General features: G+C 41.6%; 1 protein-coding gene and 1 pseudogene across 5 annotated transcripts in view; both read left to right on the plus strand.

Moving 5' to 3' along the window:
- The window catches only part of FBXO34 (F-box protein 34), a 113,438-nt gene that overhangs the window by 51,806 nt on the left and 55,906 nt on the right, over positions 1-5,726 (plus strand). The window lies entirely within an intron of this gene.
- LOC108530634 (charged multivesicular body protein 4b pseudogene) overlaps positions 5,552-5,726 on the plus strand; it is a 5,087-nt pseudogene continuing 4,912 nt past the window's right edge.

Here is a 5,726-nt window from a genome sequence, read left to right on the forward strand (position 1 = left end):
GTGTTAGCCAGGATGGTCTCGATCTCCTGACCTCGTGATCCGGCCGTCTCGGCCCCCCAAAGTGCTGGGATTACAGGCTTGAGCCACCGCGCCTGGCCTACTCTCCTTTTTTAAAATTGAGGCATAATTTGGCCAGACACGGTGGCTTACGCCTGTAATCCCAGCACTTTGGGAGGCGGAGGCGGGCAGATCACCTGAGGTCAGGAGTTTGAGACCAGCCTGGCCAACATAGTGAAACCCCGTCTCTACTAAAAAATACAAAATTAACTGGGCGTGGTAGCAGGCACCTTAATCCCAGCTACTTGGGAGGCAGAGGCAGGAGAATCGTTTGAACCCGGGAGGCGGAGGTTGCAGTGAGCCGAGATTGAGCCATTGCACTGAAGCCTGGGGGACAAGAGTGAGACTTCTTTCAGAAAAAAAAAAAGAAAAAAAAATATAAAATAAATAAAATAAATGGAGGCATAATGGATACAGTAACATGCACAGATACTAAGTGCATGGTTCAGTGAGGTCATCACCCCCTACCATCACTTTTCTGATTGGCCCTTTTCTATACTAATACTGCTCTGTATATGCTGCCTGTGTCCTCAGTGACTTAGCAAGATCTCCAGCTATTGCAGCCCATTCTGAGCAGCAGGATGCATGAAAGGGCAGAGGTTCTGTGTTACCCTTTTAAAGGAAGGTTTGTAGAAGCCGTCACTTCGTAGCAGTTTGAATTATATTTCATTAGTTAGAATGTAGTGTCATAGCCACATCGGAACGCAAAGGAGGTTGAGAAATGCAGTCTTTATTATCTTTTTTTCCCATTATAAACAATGCTGTAGTGAATAACCTTGTTCAGATTTATTTTTATTTATTTATTTATTTTGAGACAGAATCTCTGTTGCCCAGGCTGGATTGCAGTGGCACTATCTCAGCTCACTGCAGCCTCCGCCTCCCGAGTTTGTGATTCTCCTGCCTCCACCTCCTGAGTAGCTGGGATTACAGGTACCTGCCACCATGCCCGGCTAGTTTTTTTTGTATTTTTAGTAGAGACAGGAAGTTTCACCATGTTGGCCATGCTGGTCTTGAACTCCTGACCTTAAGTGATCCTGCCTTGGCCTCCCAAAGTGCTATGAGTATAGGCATGAGTCACCATACCTGGCCTCAGATGGTGTTTTGTGGGATAAATTTTTAGAAGGGGAACTACTGTATCAAAGAGTATTTGCAATTGGACAATACACTTATTTTCTCATATCCTTGCTGACACAGTTTTTGTATTTGCTAATTTCACAGGTAAAAAAAATGACAGAGGGTAGCTCTAATTTGCCTGATAGGACATGTAGGTAGAGAAAATACTTCTACCCTTACATACTGATGATACCTAGAAAGCATGGATTGCACAGCTAGTAATGCTAGTTGGGTGAAGCATATGCAGCATGTTTTCATTTTATGTAGGCCAATTGTAACAGAAGACCGATGGTTAAAGGTAGATGAGAAACCTTTCTACTCATAAACATGTCACAGTAAACTGACAGGAAAACGGGAATAATGTATTTTTTAGGAGTTTTTTAATTAAAAAGTAAATTAGGGCTGGGCATAGTGGCTCATACCTCCTCACTTCAGGAGGTGAAGTGGAGAGGATTGCCTGAGGCCAAGAATTGGAGATCAGCCTGGACAACATAGCAAGAACCCATCTCTAATAAAAACCCCAACAAATTAGGTGTAGTGACATGCACCTGTAATCCCAGTGCTTTGGGAGGCCAAGGCAGGAGAATTGCTTGGGCCCAGAAGTTTGAGACCACCCTAGGCAACATAGGGAGACCCCATCTTTAGAAAAAATATTAGCTGGCATAGTGGCGTGTACCTGTATTCCCAGCTGTATGGGGGTGGCTGAGATGGGAGGAACGCTTGAGCCCAGGAGTTCAAGGTTACAGTATGCTGTCATTGCACCACTGCTCTCCAGCCTCTGTGACAAAATAATACCTCATTTCTTTAAGAAAGAAAAAAAAAATCAATTCATGTATAAGGTTAATTTAGCATTAATTTTCTTTGGTCCTGTTTTCTATTACATACATTTCTTAACATTCAGAAACATATTTTAACTGATCTTAAAGTACCCTTTAACCTAATGGGGAAAAAAAGTAATATATATTTTTTGGTTCTTTTCATATAATATTTTTTGTTGTGTTTTCTTTTATTCTCTGATTGCTAAATGGGTTCAGATACATTACATAATATGTATTCTGCTTAAACAGTAGTTCTTTAAACTAGAATGTTAGGTGTCCTTAATTATATTTTCAACTCTATGAGCTTTTGGTTGGGACTTAAGGAAAAACTTCATAGTAATTTTCTATGCCACTGGGTAGTATTATAAGCTGTATTTACTTTTTTTTTTCTTTTTTTTGAGACAGGGTCTTGCTCTGTCATTCAGGCTGGAGTGTGGTGGTGCCAACACGGCTCACTGCAGCCTCCATCTCCTAGGCTCAAGTGATCCTCACACCTCAGCCTCCAGAGTATCTGGGACTACAGGCATACGCCACCATGCCTGGCTAATTTTTGTATTTTTCTTGGTAGAGACGTGGGTTTGCCATTTTGCCCAGGCTGGTCTTGAACTGTTGGGACTCAAGACCCTTCTGCCTCCCAAAGTGTTGGCGTTACAGGCGTGAGCCACTGTGCTTGGCCTGTACTTACTTTTAAAGTAGGAAATGGGAGCATTAAAAGAAAGGATATATATATATACATGTTTTCCCCCTACCACCTTATGAAGTCTTAGATAGCAGAGACCTCTTACTTAGCTACCATAGGTACTGTGGCATAGTAGATTAGACTCCCAATAGCAATGTTTTAGCTCTTCTGCTCTTCTGGGTGAGAGGGAGGGTAGATGTTAGTACTTTTAAAATGTCAGTTCTTTTTTTTTTTTTTTTTTTTCTTTTTTTTTTGAGACGGAGTCTCGCTGTGTCTCCTAGACTGGAGTGCAGTGGTGCGATCTCGGCTCACTGCAAGCTCCACCTCCCGGGTACACGCCATTCTCCTGCCTTAGCCTCCCAAGTAGCTGGGACTACAGGCGCCCGCCACCACGCCCGGCTAATTTTTTGTATTTTAGTAGAGACAGGGTTTCACCATGTTACCCAGGATGGTCTCGATCTCCTGACCTCATGATCCACCCGCCTCGGCCTCCCAAAGTGCTGGGATTACAGTTGTGAGCCACCACGCCTGGCTAAAATGTCAGTTCTTTAGGTAAAGAAACTTTTCTTTTTTTTTTTGAAACGGAATCTCACTCTGTCACCCAGGCTGAAGTGCAGTGGCACAATCTTACCTTACTGCAGCCTCCGTCTGCCAGGTTCAAGCAATTCTTCTGCCTCAGCCTCCCAAGTAGTTGGGATTACAGGCATGTGCCCCCACACCTGGCTAATTTTTGTATTGATAGTAGAGATGGGGTTTCACCATGTTGGCCAGGCTGGTCTTGAACTTCTGACCTCAGGTGATCCACCCGCCTTGGCCTCCCAAAGTGCTGGGATTACAGATGTGAGCCACCCTGCACCCGGCCTTTTTTTTTTTTTTTTTTTTTGAGGCAGGGTCTCACTGTGCCACCCAGGCTGGGGTGCATTGGCACAGTCTCGGCTCACTGAAACCTCTGCTCCCGGGTTCAGATGATTCTTGTGCCTCAGCCACTCTAGTAGTTGGGATTACAGGCGTGCGCCACCACACCCAGCTTATTTTTGTGATTTTAGTAGAGATGGGGTTAACCCTTGCCATGTTGGCCAGGCTGGTCTTCAACTTTGACCTCAAGGGATCTTCCCACCTTGGACTTCCAAAGCACTGGGATTACAGGTGTGAGCCACTGTGCTTGGCACTAGGTAAAGAAACTTTATAAGGGCCCAATATCTATAATCTGAAGATAGAGACTTTGAGATACTTTGAGTACAGTATCGTCTCACTTATCTGGAGATCAGATTTCTGTAAATCTCCGCTTTTTTTTTTTTTAAATCAATGAAGGCTTAATAAGTCAAGGAGTAAGAAAAAAGTATTCCTTAGTAAATGACCCTTTGCTAAGGTTCCTATGACCGAATAGAAAGTATTGCCTGTCATGTTCTTTTCTGTATCCTTAGCACGGAAAGTGGGACCTAGCACATGGGTGTTATTCAGTAAACATTTGTTGAATGAATGAATTTTTATGAATTGAGATTTTGTTTGTTTGTTTGTTTTTTCCTAGCACATGTTTGTGTGTGTGTGGAGGGAGGGATATAGAAACTTAACAGCAATGACTGATATTTTTGCTTATTTGTAAGGTCTTGGTGGTGGTGGTAATCAGGTACGCATATGCTTTCCGTAGGATTTGCATTTGCTGTTCCCTGTGTCTAGAATGCTATTCCTTAGCTAAATCTTCATTCCTTACCTCCTTAAAATGTTTTCTCATCTATCACCTTCTTAAGGAAGTCTGTACTGATCAACCTACTTAAAATTATAACTGCCCCTCTTTGCTTGCACTTCTAAGCTTCCTTATCCTAGTCTGTTTAGCAGTTACCTCCTTTCAAGGAGGTAATTGTAGAATTTACTTATTTCTACAGAGCTCTGTAGAATTTACTTATTATGACTATTGTCTCTCTTACTACCAGAATGTTAGTTCCTTGAGGGCTTTGTCTATTCACTGTATTCCAGGTGCCTAATAGATGCTAAAAAAAAATTATTATTATTTTTTGAGACAGGATCTGACTCTGTCTCCCAGGCTGGAGTGCAGTAGTGTGAACACTGCAGTCTTGACCTCCCAGGTTCAAGTGATCCTCTGACCTCAACCTCCCAAGTAGCTGGGAGTACACACACACACCACAGGGTTTTGCCACATTGCCCAGGCTGGTCTTGAACTCCTGGGCTCAAGTGAGCCACCGTGCCTGGCCTTAAAAAAAATTTGCTATATGTGTGAAGAGAGGAAAGGGTATAACGTAAGAAAGTTAGCTGTAAAATAGTTTACATTTTAAATACTTACATTTAAAAATATTATTTCCATTATTTAAAAAGTAATTTAAAAATTTTGCTTTTGGAGACTACTGTGTTCCATCATTATACCAGGGCAAACACAGCTGTGCTAAGTTTAAGGCCTGTATATTCTGTTGGTGGAAAAGGACTGAGTATTGGTTTGCCCAATACATCACCTGCCTCAGTCTTCTAGTGGTTTTGTGGTGAAGTTGCTTTCAGTGGTGGTTTGGTTAATGCTCTTTGACTTACATCCCGATAAATCAGTTGAAAACAAATTCATTTAATATATTTAACCTACCAAATATCATAGCTTAGCCTAGCCTACCTTAAACATTCTTAGAATATGTACATTAGGCAACAGTTGGATAAAATCATCTAACACAGAGCCTACCTTGTAATAAAGTGCTTAATATCTCATTTACTTTATTGAACACTGAAAGTGAAAAACAGATCAAAATTTGAAGTGGTTTCTACTGAATGTATATCACTTTTGCACCATCGTAAAGTCAAAAAGTCATAAGTTGAACCATCCTAAATTGGGAACCTTCTGTAACAGAAAAAACCTCTAGGTTTGAATGTGTTCCCTAGTGTCCAGATGGAACATCCCTTTCCTACTGGAGGTAGCTTTCTGCACAGTGAGGTATGACAATGTTAATATTAATAGTTAGCTTTATTTCTTAATGTGGACTAGGCCTTATGCTAAGCATTTTATGAATATTATCTATTCTATATAATAGCTCTATGAGGTAAATACTCTTTTTTTTTTTTTT

This window comes from Rhinopithecus bieti, unplaced genomic scaffold, assembly GCF_001698545.2.
Source record: "Rhinopithecus bieti isolate Rb0 unplaced genomic scaffold, ASM169854v2 scaffold_7985, whole genome shotgun sequence".
In the NCBI taxonomy this organism is placed as follows: Eukaryota; Metazoa; Chordata; class Mammalia; order Primates; family Cercopithecidae; genus Rhinopithecus; species Rhinopithecus bieti.